Genomic DNA, 13853 nt, shown 5'->3' with positions numbered 1-13853 from the left:
TGAACCGATGAATCACACACAGCATGGCAGTCACTCAAAACCCACCCATGAGAAAAAAAGAAACTGTCTTTGTATTGATCTACCCACATTTCAGGTTAGATGTTCCGCAGGATAACCCAGCCTTTGTTGACCAATACAGTTGTTCCATAGATTCTTTTGGAAAAAAAAATATATATAACATATATAAAACATATATAGTATGCATAATTATAACATATATAATATGTATTAATTATACATATTTATGTGTGTAAATATATATAATTGATATATATATAATCTATTGACTAATATAGTTTGTCTATAGATTCTCAGAACACACACACATATATATATATATATAGAGAGAGAGAGAGAGAGAGAGAGAGAGAAAGTATGTGTGTGTGTGTGCCATTAGAGTAGTCATGAGTAATGGTGGTTGTGTTTCTTTTGTTCTAATACTTAGGTAATTAAATTTTTATGAATACTAGACTTGACAGTTAATGAAATTGACACAGTGTTACAGTTTGCCGCTCTTTACCTCGGGGTTTGTTAATTTTGATTTGCACTTTCCCTGTGTGCTCTTTCAGGTCCCAGACGTTTGCCGAGACCTTACAGAGCAGAAAGGCCCTGAGTCCTGGGCTGAGCCCATCTAAAGGTGAACAGGGCCCTGACTGGGCTGGCCACTGTTATATAATGTCATGGGGGAAGGGGAGAGTGTGCCTGTCACAGGTGAGAAGAGTGTGACTGGCACTCTGACTGAGGTGAGTAGCTTGCACTTAGACCCCAAAGACAATGGCACAGTAGGGAAGCTCACAGACTGATGCTGGCAAGTCTCCCTTTGTCTCCTTCATCTTCCTCCATGGGAGCAGAGCCCTCAGTTTTCACCTTTCTTCTCTTACCTCTAAACCTCAGAGGGCACTCTCCCTATCTTATTCTTATGACTTAAATGTGGTAGGTATGCTGTAGCTTAGAAAAGTCCAACATAATAAATACCGATCTTATCATACACACAAACACACAAACACACACACACACACACACACGCACACACACACACATGGATGGTAACTTGCTTTTTAAAAAAAACGGTTCCTTGCCCCATAAAATGAATTCAACTTTGGTCTCCCTAAAATAGCCCACTCCCTTGGTGCATGTTAAATATAATTCAATTTACAAAAATTCGATTTGCATATAACCTTTTCTGCAGCACATCCATTGTGCAAAGCAATGTACACTTGTAATTGGCTGCAAATTGCCAGGAGACCACGCTTGCACATATTGTTCCTAGATGTGCAATTTTTTTTTCTTAGTCTCCATGGAATAAGGGGGGTGGAGCGGCTGAAATTCCAGTTGTTCATCTGATCCCATTGGCTATGCTGAGGAGGGAGGTTTGTCAATTATTCGGAGGCTGCACGTGCTACGTGCAAATCAATGCAGTGCATTTAGAAATGGGAAATAGGGAGAGGCTAGGCGACTGAGCCTAGACTGCCTGGCTGCGGTTGGTGACAACTGAGGATGCCTGCGAGCCCTCTTTATCTCGGTGCCTGACAGGTATCAGGAGGAGAAATGAAGCAGAGGACAACTCACAGTAGTGGCTGGGCTATCAGTCGTTCCCCCATGAGACACTGACCTTCCGAGAAAACAGCAGAGCTGAGTCCAGTGACCTGGGCCATGTGGATAAAGAGAGTGAGCCCCAGCTGAGCCAGTAGCTCCAGTGTCCTGCCCTGGGAGCCTTCTGGCCACAGGAATGTAGCCAAGGAATTTAGCAAAGAGCGGGATGAAAGTGTGTGTGGGAGGGAGTGGGGGACATTTTCTCACGCATCAGCATAAGAGGCACAAGTGGCATCTTTTTGCAGCAAATTAAATTAAACTAGATTATTGCCGATGATGCCAAGTCGCATTTAAAACCCTTTTCAACCTGAATATTAAAAACCCTGCCTGGCACATCCTGCTCTCCTTTCAGAGATAAAGCTCAACTCGCACACAGGCGGCTGCCTTGCCTCACTGAACCTCACTCCCCGCCTCTTCTGATTAGGCCTCTCCCGGCTCCCCAGGGATTTCATCTGGGAGGCTAACAGCACTGGTTCCCCAGGCTAGCCTGCAGGGTGTGTCAGATACCTGGGAAGAGTCAGGCCCCTCCCTCTAGAGACCTGGGCTGTACCGCCAGAACTTGGAAGATGCTCTGAAAGGAGCCTAGAGATGCCTACCTAGACCTCATTTTCTTGGTACTTTTTTTTTTTTTTTTTTGCTGGAGGGAAAAGCTCTTTAGGCCCCCATGTAGCTGAGAAGTCTCTCACACTGCAAGTTCAACTCCCTGAAGGCAGTGCTTGGCTCCTTCTGGTTTTAAGGTAGGTGTTATAAATTGCCTGCCATAAACTCCCTGGAAGCAGATGAGGTACCACATCAGCTAATAAGCCACAATGACTTGCAAACTGGAGTTTCTGCTCAACCAAGTAAGAACACTGAAAACTCACAAAGCTGTGCTTGTGATAGCTGCTTTAAAGTTCTATTTTTATTTATTTTATTTATTTTAATTATTTCTGGAGGGGTTGTTTTGTTTTGTTTTGCTGTGGGGACAAAGTCTCATTCTGTAGCCTAGACCGACCTAAAATTCATTATGCAGCTGTGGCCTTAAACTCAGGGCAGTCCCTCTGTTTCAAACCCCCATGTGTTGAGAATTACAGGCATGAGACACTACCTGATTCCCTAGGAAAACTAATCTCAGCCTGCTTCCAACATAAAATTGTTTATCTGGGCAAATTTCCTTTTTCTTTTTTAGTGTGGTAGGGCACCATACGACTCCTGAGGAGTCCTCACACTGGTGCCCTTAGAGGCAGATCACACATTGCACTGGGCAGTGCTGGCCCTGGGAAGAATGGGGCTAACATGTTTTTAATTAAGTTTGATTTCAAGGCAAGGAAATGGCTTTGTGAGCAAGCCCACTCAGTTCTTATACATGGTTAGCTCCCTGTGCTCAGCGCTATCCTGGACAATACACACAGGCTCTAAGTAATTGCCCCGCTCTGACTCACAGACCCAGAGTGGAAATGAAATCACAGGATGAGCTGGCAGTGCCCAGTCCCTTGTCAGAGTAAATGGGAAGTCCCCTTCCCTGTCACCAGTGCTGCTGATACATGGGCATGACCAACAGCTGGGCAGGACAGGTCAACAAGGGCAACCTGTAAAACTAACAGAAGGCCAGAGCCACTGCCTGGTGGCCTGCATGGGCCCTTTGTGTGAAGGGCTGGAAGTACTAAGCCCTGGGCAGATGCAGGCACCCTGAGCCCCTCTCAGAAGAGGCTCCTGTACTCTTTCTATTCACATCCAAGCCATGTTGCTGCCATGGAGAGTAAGAGTAGACAGGAGCTGAGACAGTAAGTGGCTGCGGAGGAGGAGGCTGAAGTAGATGAGGTTGTGTGTGTCCCTTCTGTTCTTGGGAAATATCAGTAGGGAATAGGAGAATAAGGTATAACTCATGGTTTCTACAGAGACAGTTATTTTCTATGCTTGCTTCTCCTTTCATATGTACCAGTGTATTCAACAAAGCCTGCAAGACCTAAGGGGAAGGACCTGACCCAGCAGAGGCCACTGTATCACGAAGCAACAGTGACCAGGTCAAAGTCTTCCACCAAGGTCTTAGAATGTGGAAAGTCATCACTGGACCTTTGGGTGTCCTCTCTATTTATCTCCAGTAGGGATGGAGACTCCAGGATCTTCTGGGTTAAGTCCTTGGAATTTCATTTGAAGAAGCCTTTTTTTTTTCTTCTTCTTTCTTCCTATCTACTAGATATGTTAGCAACACAGACATGGTGCATTTCAGAGGTGTCCTCTAGCCTGCTTTCTTCTGGAGAGGCATAGAATGGAGCCACAGAAAACTAGAATGGTGACTCATTATGGCTAGTGGAAGGGGATGTTTAAGAAATCTTTTTCTGAGCCAGGTGGTGGTGACACACACCTTTAATCCCAGCACTTGGGAGGCAGAGGCAGGCGGGTTTCTAGTTCGAGGCCAGCCTGGTCTACAGAGTGAGTTCCAAGACAGCCAAGACTACACAGAGAAACCCTGTCTCAAAAAAACAAAAACACAAACAAACAAAAAAATCTTTTCTGGGCTAGAGAGATGGCTCAGTGGTTAAGAGCACTGACTGTTTTTCCAGCAGTCCTGAGTTCAAATCCCAGCAATCACATGGTGGCTCACAACCATCTGTAATGGGATCTGAGGCTCTCTTCTGGTGCGTCTGAAGACAGTTCATATATGTATGTATATATTTAATATATATGTATGTATATATTTAATATATATTAAAGAAATCCTTTTCTTTTCAGGTTCTCTGGAGAGCCTTGAACATCAGGTTGAACCTACTCAGATCCCATGGTAACACACAAAGGAGAGAGAGCCCTGATCATAGAACATAAGACCTACAAAACTTTAAGGGATTGACAAAATAGTTTCAGCTTCAACCTTCTTTGGTCTCCTCCCCTCTGGCATCTAGCTGATCAGAAGCACGTTTACTATTCTAGTGTCCATGTATTTTCAGAGCTCAACTGTCCTCTCGTCTCTTTATACACATTGACCAAAACGCCATGCCCCACCTAAGCAGTACCCACCAGGCAGGCAGGCAAATCTCCCTTAGCTACAAATAGTAAGTGAAGATGGAGGTTTGAGGATGCAAAGACCCTAGGTTTGATCCTCAGTGCTGCAAAATAAACAAATCTTTAAAACGTGCCTGGGATAACCTGTTTCCCATTATTGAAGAATTCAAGTCAGATATAAGCAAAAAAAGCATTAAAAAAAATTAATACACCATACTGTAGTTTTGCCATACCTTGAGTATTCCCCAAGTTTTAAATATTAAGAGCTTGGTCCTCAAGGTGGCAATGTAAGAGGTAATAGAACCTTTTGAATTGATCTTAGTTATAGGTTGCTGGGGGTGACATGAATGTGTTCCTCTGAGATGCTGCTTGTATGAATACTCAGTAATCAAGTCACCAAGTAGCATCTAGGGAAGCACTGGAAGGGTGTTCTGTTTAGCCATGGCTATGCCATCACCCACCACAAAGCTCGAAAGCTTTAGATCATTTATCAGTATGTCTGACAGTTCTGTGGTCTTTTCTGTGGTCACCTGACTTGTGTTCACTCAAGCTGTAGCATCCCGCTGTGGTGAGACGGTAGGTGGAGCTGGAGTCACCTGAAGACTCAACAGAGCTGGAAGTCCAAGGATGTTCACTGGTGCCAGCTGCCAGCTGGAATTACTGTGTATGTTTTCATTGGGTGGTTTGGGCTTTTTACTATTGGCAGCTCATTCCAAAGAGAGGGTGTCCTAGAAAGAAAACCCGTGTCATGTGTGGTCAACAGCAAGCCATAGGACCTTCTAGCTCACAGAAACTACGTAATGGATGAATGATGGGAGGTGGGATTCAGTGCAGGGGCCGTCTTTGAAAATTATTGCAGACATGTATTAGTGAAGCTGGTCCTGTAGCATGACTGATCTTATATATATGGGGTTCTTATAACAGCCCCCCTCCCTTCAGCTTTCCCAAAGGTAAAATGTTAATGAGATCATATGTGAACTCTCTGATAAATTAATGAATGCCTCCTTATAAATCGTGGTCTTATTATTAGCCTGACTCATCACTGCCACCTGGGAGTCGGTCCACAGAAAACAGCCACAACATTACATGTAGCTCAACAACAAAATTCCATTAAATTCGTTGAAATAACACAGACATTCAAATTGAGTACAGATCAAATCCTATTACAAACAAATTGCATTAGGTTGTCTCCAAAAATCCAGTGGAACCAGATGTTTTTTGCAAGCCCTACTTTCTGGAAGCAAATATTCCATGTTAACAATGTGGAGGACTGGCGCTGAAGGAAACAGCCCCTGACATCTGCAAGGGTGGGATTTAGGCTCATTTTCTTTTAGTCTTAAGTCCCAACACCTTAAAAATTTAAAAAATGTTGGCAAGATTCGTATGTGTGGGATACCTGGGAAACAGTTACATTATGGAAGTTGCTTCTTTTTTCTCCCATCAGGCTTCTCTTCCAGACCATAGTTGGGTGGGATCCATTTGATTCTTTAGCAGGGATTTGGTGCCCTCATAGTGAAAAAGCCCCACCAACAGCTGGAAGCCTCGGCCACACCCATAACCTTATGCACTGCAAGAGTAAATTCAAAATAGAAGAAGGGCTTCAAACTGCCTGAAAATGTGGATGCTGCTAGTTAGCTCCTTGTCACTGTGGCAACCTATGTTATAGAAGCAACCTGCAAAAGGGAAGATGTCGTTCTACTCGTGATTCCAGTCCATGGCCAGCTGGTTCCATTACTGTGGACCTGGGGTGAACCTGCAACATCATGTTAGAGCATTGATGAAGCAAGCTGTTCAGCTTCTCCTATCCCGGAAGCAGAGATGAGGTGGGTGGAGTGGATGGGGCTGGGGATAAGATATATCTTTTAAACGCATGCCCTCACCACCTTCCTCAAGATCTAGCTATCCCAGAACACTGTTGTGAGAGGAAGCCTTTAGTATCTGAGCCTTTGGAGACACATTGTATCCAAACATTGTATCCAAACAATAGCAATGAACCAAGCTAGGCTCTTGCTTTATTTTGTCTAAGTATATATCATTCTTAATGATTTTCTCCTTATACTTGCTTCATAGTCCTAAGAGGTTAGGTCACATCTATAAACACTATCTAATGTCATTCTGCTTTCAGATGGCAAGCCATCACCCAGTGAAAACATTCCTAGAAGTTATTCCAGTCCTCCCCTCCACCCACTGAACCTCTGCTAACCACAGTCCTGTGTCAGATGGCATTGTTCCTTCCAGGTGGAGCTCAGAACATTCCAGCATTTCACGTTGCCCAACAGAACTTTCTTCCTTCCCTTTGGCCAATACACACACACGGGAGAAGAGAGAGGGTGTCTTTTTTTTTTTTTTTTTTTTTTTTTTTTTTTTTACAGCAAGAGTCCAGACATGAATCTGCCTGCTCACACGGGTTCCCAAAAATATGCCACATCTAAAACTGGAGATCCCCAAGACAGACACCATTTGTTCAAGCTATCTTCACGTTGCCGTCCCTTGTGAATTCAGCCATTTCTATCCCTGTGTCTTTTTCCTCCATTACAGAATCTCATTTCCTCCCCTCCCCCTAGTTCACTGCCAAATTAACCTCGTTCTTTCTACCAAAATTCATTTAATTGACTGTTTCGTTTTGTCTCACAGTTAGACGCCATATGTACTACATTATTTGTGTTTGGGTTTTCTCTGATCCTGTCTGAAATGAAGCAAGCGTGGCCTGGGAACTTGCTGAAATACCAAGATTCTGCAAAGCTGGAGAGGTTCAGAGACACACACAGAAGGAGACAGAGTTGGGGGCAGTACTTTCTCAGATGGGCATAGTCTTCCAGTCTCTCTTGTACTTACCCTGTGTATCCTAGTAGATTATCAGCACTTGAAAGATAGAAATCAGGCCTCTGCTCCTATTTGTCACTCCCCTTTCAGCACAGTCGGCACAAGGCTCTGCTCATTGTGGACCCGCCATGCTAATGGGTGAATGGCCAATGGTCCCAGACATCACAAATCAAACCCAAGGCTCCCTTTCTTTGAAAGGATGGCTCAAAATGTTGAGTAGATTTACAAGAAGACCCTATGGAGGTAAATGGAGATACTGGTCCTGAACTTCCAAAACATATCACACAGGTGCCACCCTTGGGTGCAGTGAGAAGCTTCCATTTTAAAATGGTTGCTTCAATCTCAACTCCATAGGCAATCCACGACAAAAAGCTTGTTTCTAGTGCCTTCCTAGTATATTCTTAAATGACAAATTTGACTCTAAGATGTTGGGCAGATTTAAGATTGCCTCTGCGTATCTGCTGTAGGCCACACAGGCGACTGCAACAGTACAGGAAAAACTAGGTAAGTTATAATGAGCAACACTGCACTTCACACACTTCCAGACACTGAGAAGTCCAAGGTCCACTGGATGCTTTGGTGTCTAGTGAGGCATGGTCTCCACTGCCGAGGGAGCATTACTGCATCCCCTGGAGGAGCAGAATACCTCACATGGCGGGAAAGCTAGAGAGGAAAGCCATGCTATTGTTGATTTTTTTTTAATCTTTTATAGATCTACTTTATTTTTATTTTACATGTATGGATTTTTGCCTGCATGCATGTATGTGACAGATGGCTGTAGGAGAACTAGGAATGTGGTACTAGGAATTGAACCTGGGTCTTTTGCAAAAGCAATAAGTGCTTGAGCCCTGGAGCCATCTCTCTAGCCACATAAGCCATGTTATTAAGGCATTAAATGTATCCATTAAGATGGAGTTCCTATGGTCTCAGCACCTCATCCTAAAAGCCAGGACTCTATTACTATTAATAATTAAATTTCTCTTTCTTTGATGTGTGGAAAGCCGTGCAGCGTGCAGCGTGCAGCGAGCAATCGCTGTGGAGAGCCGTGCGCGTGCCGCGAGCAATCACCATTATAAGATGGCGCTGGCCTCCGCTGTGACAAACTAGTAAACAAGCCTTGTGCGCAAGTGCGAGAGTGAACTCACTCCTAGTCACTGCCCATTCTCGGGGTGTAATAGTGGTGTGATGAGCGAGCAACGAATCAAGAGCTGTCACGCCACATCAGGTGCTGAAACGTCATGACTGAGTGCTATATAAGGGACTCCATTTTCTGGGGTCGAGATCTTCCTGAGAAGTAAGCAATAAAGCTTTGCTGCAGAAGATTCCGGTTGTCCTGAGTGTGTTCTTGCCGGCGGGGACAAAAGCTCGGGATAAGTGGCGCCGAAGACCCGGGAACTACCATCACACCGGCGCAAGGAAGATCCCTCGTTCGCGGGGCGGAATCAGAACTGCGGGACACTACAGCTCTGCAAGGTAAGTATTGTCTTGAAATTTCTCCAGAGTTAGATGCCCTTATGATTGTTTGCACGGCGATCGCACTTTCCCTTTCAGTTTCGTTTTGTTTCCACCGCTGGAACTGCTGACTGGTTCCCAGTCGCAGTCAGGCTCGGACAGCACCTGGACAGTGCCTGGACAGTGATTAGTTTCAGTCACGGTCAGGACTGGATAGCGGCAGTATGGGAATTTCTCACTCTGTAGTAGTGGCGTTAAGGTCGGTCCTGAAGCAGTGTGGCCTAAAAATCGCCACTAAGAGTATAGAGGCATTTGTCAGGGAGGTAGACCGTGTGGCACCATGGTATGCTTGCTCAGGTTCGTTAACTGTCACTTCTTGGGATAAACTGAAAGGAGATCTAGTTAGGGAACAGAAGAACGGCAAACTTAAAGCAGGGGTCATGCCGTTATGGAAATTGGTGAGATCGTGCTTAACAGATGAGGATTGTGAGCAGATGGTAGAAGCAGGGCAGAAGATTTTGGACGAAATTCAAGACAGTCTATCAGAGGCAGAGTGGGGAGAGAGATTGAAAGTTGGGACGAAACAAGGTGCACCGAAGAATTTAGGCCTTTCCACGGGCCTTGAGCCCGAGGAAAAGAGATACAAAGGAAAGAATGCCTTGGGAGAGATTAGAAAAAGGGATGGAAAGGGAGAGAAGAAGAGAGAAAGAACTGGAGAGGCACATAAGGAAAGGAGCCTCTACCCGCCATTAGATGAGTTTAAGGCACTAGCTGTCAGTAGCTCAGAATTGGATAAGGAACTTAGCTCCTCTGAGGAGACAGACTTAGAGGAAGAAAGATACCAGCCAGATGAAAGACGAGCTAATCAGTTACAGAATAACATAAAGAAAGCAAAAGTAGCTAGAGACAAATGTCAAATCACTATGCGATCTTCAGATCTGCAACCTCTGGGTCCTAGTACACCTCCGCCCTACGTGCAGGGGTATCAATCAGACTCATTCATTTCAAAAGAGGAACAGAGAAAAGTGCAGCAAGCGTTCCCAGTCTTCGAAGGCGCAGAGGGTGGTCGCATTCATGCCCCAGTGGAGTATATACAGATTAAAGAATTAGCAGAGTCAGTTCGTAACTATGGAGTCAATGCCAACTTTACTGTAGCCCAAGTCGAAAGGCTTGCGACTCTGGCAATGACCCCCGGCGATTGGATGACCGTAGTAAAAGCCGCATCTCCTAACATGGGAATGTATTTAGAATGGAAAGCTTTGTGGCAAGACTCCTGCCAAGCACAGGCAAGGGCCAATGCCAATGTTGAAGGGGACCAAGGAACATGGACTTTTGAGTTGCTTACAGGTCAGGGACAACACGCTAATAACCAGACAAATTACCATTGGGGAGCTTATGCTCAGATCTCAGCTGCTGCAGTTAAGGCATGGAAGGCACTCTCTAAGAAGGGAGAGGCAAGTGGGCATTTGACCAAGATCACCCAGGGCGCACAGGAGTCATTCTCAGATTTTGTGGCTAGAATGACAGAAGCGGCAGGGAGAATTTTTGGGGATCCAGAAACAGCTATGCCTTTAATTGAACAGTTGATCTATGAACAGGCTACCCAGGAATGCAGGGCGGCTATTACACCTAGAAAGAGCAAGGGACTGCAGGATTGGTTGAAGGTTTGCCGTGAGCTTGGAGGGCCACTCACTAATGCAGGTTTAGCAGCTGCCATTCTACAAGGGCAAAAACACCCTGACATGGCTGAGCTCAAACTCTGCTATAATTGTGGCAAACCAGGACACTTAAAAAAGGACTGTAGAGCCCTTGTCAAAAGGAGAGCACCAGGACTGTGTACTAAGTGTGGAAAAGGATATCATTGGGCTAGAGATTGTCGTTCAGTCAGGGACATTCGAGGCAGGCCCCTGCAGCCAGGATTCCCTCAAGCAGTAGATAATGAGACCATTCCAAAAAACCAGTACAGGGCCCTCAGGTCTCAGGGCCCGAAAACATATGGGACCTCGACAGGCAAAAGGTGGACCCCACAGTCCGCAGGGCAACAGAAGGATCAGCTGGGTTGGACCTCCGTACCACCACCCGATTCATGCTAATGCCCCAAATGGGGGTACAGCCTATTCCTACTGACTATAAAGGACCTCTGCCATCCGGGAGTGTTGGCCTAATATTGGGCCGGGCCTCCCTTACCTTACAAGGTCTTATTGTTCACCCTGGAGTCGTAGATCAAGACTATGAAGGGGAACTTCAAGTTCTCTGTTCCTGTCCTCAGGGTGTCTTTTCTATTTCACAAGGGGATAGAATAGCTCAGTTAATAATTTTGCCAAGCCTACATGGCTGTTTTCCTTCCTCTGGTGTCCCTCGAGCTACCAGAGGGATTGGTTCTACTGGAAATGATTCTGCTTACTTAGTGATGCCTCTTGACTCCAGGCCATTCTTAGAATTAGTTATAGAAGGAAAACAATTTAAAGGGATTTTAGACACAGGAGCAGATAAAAGTATCCTGTCTTCCCAATGGTGGCCAAAAACTTGGCCCGTTACTCAGTCATCACGTTCTTTGCAAGGTTTAGGTTATCAGTCCTGTCCCACTATTAGTTCCCGTTCTTTGAGCTGGACAGCTCCTGAAGGTCAAACAGGACAATTCACTCCCTATGTTTTACCACTCCCAGTAAATCTCTGGGGAAGAGACATTTTACAGGCACTAGGACTGACCTTGACTAATGCATACTCGCCACAAGCTGTTCAAATAATGAAGAAAATGGGCTATAAAGAAGGAAGGGGATTAGGGAAAGGAGAGCAGGGTAAACTTGAACCTATCCCTCAAAAAGGTAATAATGGGAGACAAGGTTTGGGTTTTTTCTAGGGGCCGTTGAGGGCTCCATGCCCATACCATGGCTTACAGAGGAAGTTGTATGGGTTCCTCAATGGCCTCTCTCCTCTGAAAAGTTAGAAGCAGCTACAAAACTAATTTCTGAACAGCTACGCTTGGGTCATTTAGAGCCCTCTACCTCACCCTGGAATACACCTATTTTCGTAATTAAGAAAAAATCTGGCAAATGGCGCTTATTACATGATCTTAGAGCCATTAATGCACAAATGCGTCTATTTGGACCAGTTCAGCGAGGGCTACCATTGCTTTCTGCCTTACCCAAAAATTGGGAAATTATAATTATAGATATTAAAGATTGCTTTTTCTCTATACCTTTATGCCCTCAAGATAGGCAAAGATTTGCATTTACCATCCCAGCCATTAATCATTTAGAACCGGATCAAAGATACCAATGGAAGGTCCTACCTCAGGGGATGGCGAATAGTCCCACCATGTGTCAACTGTATGTGCAATTGGCACTTAAGTCAGTTAGAGAGCATTTTCCATCATTACAGGTGATAATTTATATGGATGACATTTTGATTTGCCATAAAAATTCACAGTTATTGCAAGATGCATACCCTATATTAATAAAAACGTTAGGGCAATGGGGATTGCAGGTGGCCACTGAAAAGGTGCAAGTTGCTCGAATGGGAGCCTTCCTAGGGTCACTCATTTATCCTGACAAAATTGTTCCTCAAAAATTAAAGATTCGCAAAGATCAACTACATACCTTGAATGATTTCCAAAAATTGCTAGGAGATATCAATTGGCTAAGACCATTTTTGAAAATTCCATCAGCAGAATTAAAGCCCTTATTTGACATATTAGAGGGAGATACCCACATCTCCTCCCACAGAGCACTTACCCCAGCTGCATGTCAAGCTTTACAAACGATAGAAAAGGCCTTACAAGATGCTCAATTACAACGCATTGAGGAGTCAAAGTCATTTGAATTGTGCATATTAAAAACTGCACAGTTACCAACAGCAGTCTTATGGCAAAAAGGACCCTTATTGTGGGTCCATCCTAATGCTTCCCCTGCAAAAATCATTGAGTGGTATCCTAATGCAATTGCTCAACTTGCACTTAGGGGGATAAAAGCAGCTATTACTTATTTTGGGAAAGAACCTCATATGCTAATCGTACCTTATACTTCTGCTCAAGTTCAAACCCTGGCAGCAACAACAAACGATTGGGCAGTCTTGGTTGCCTCTTATTCAGGACAAATTGATAATCATTATCCAAAACATCCAATTTTACAATTTGCCTTAAGCCAAGCCATAGTGTTTCCAGTAATAACAGCCAAACACCCACTTCCGGATGGGGTAGTAGTGTATACAGATGGATCCAAATCTGGCATAGGTGCATATGTAGTAAATGCCCAAGTAACATCTAAACAATATAATGAGACATCACCCCAGATTGTAGAGTGTTTGATAGTTCTAGAAGTCCTTGAAACTTTTCCGGGACCGCTCAATATTGTATCTGACTCTTCATATGTGGTCAATGCAGTTAATATGCTTGAAGTTGCTGGCTTAATTAGACCCTCTAGCAAGCTTGCTCACATTTTTCAGCAAATTCAGTCAGCCTTGTTACATAGAAGACATCTTGTGTATATTACTCATGTTAGGGCTCATTCTGGCCTTCCTGGCCCCATGTCTCATGGAAATGACTTGGCAGACAAAGCTACTAGAATAGTGGCTGCTGCTCTGTCCTCGCAGTCAGAGGCTGCAAGGGAGTTTCATAAACGCTTCCACGTGACGGCTGAAACATTACGCCGCCGTTTCACTTTAACTAGGAAAGAAGCTCGTGACATTGTCACCCAATGTCAAAACTGTTGTCAATTTCTGCCTACTCCTCATGTAGGGGTAAACCCCCGAGGCATCAGACCATTACAGGTCTGGCAAATGGATGTCACTCATATTTCCTCCTTTGGAAGAAATCAATATTTACATGTTTCCATTGACACCTGCTCTGGTGTTATGTTTGCTACACCTTTAACAGGTGAGAAAGCCTCTCATGTTATACAGCACTGTTTAGAAGCATGGAGTGCTTGGGGCAAGCCCACAATTCTTAAAACTGATAATGGGCCAGCATATACCTCTACTAAATTTCAGCAATTTTGTCATCAAATGGA

This window comes from Mus caroli, unplaced genomic scaffold (genome assembly GCF_978045245.1).
Source record: "Mus caroli unplaced genomic scaffold, Mus_caroli_1 scaffold_15, whole genome shotgun sequence".
Classification (NCBI taxonomy): Eukaryota; Metazoa; Chordata; class Mammalia; order Rodentia; family Muridae; genus Mus; species Mus caroli.
Note: the sequence above shows the minus strand (reverse complement) of the source record.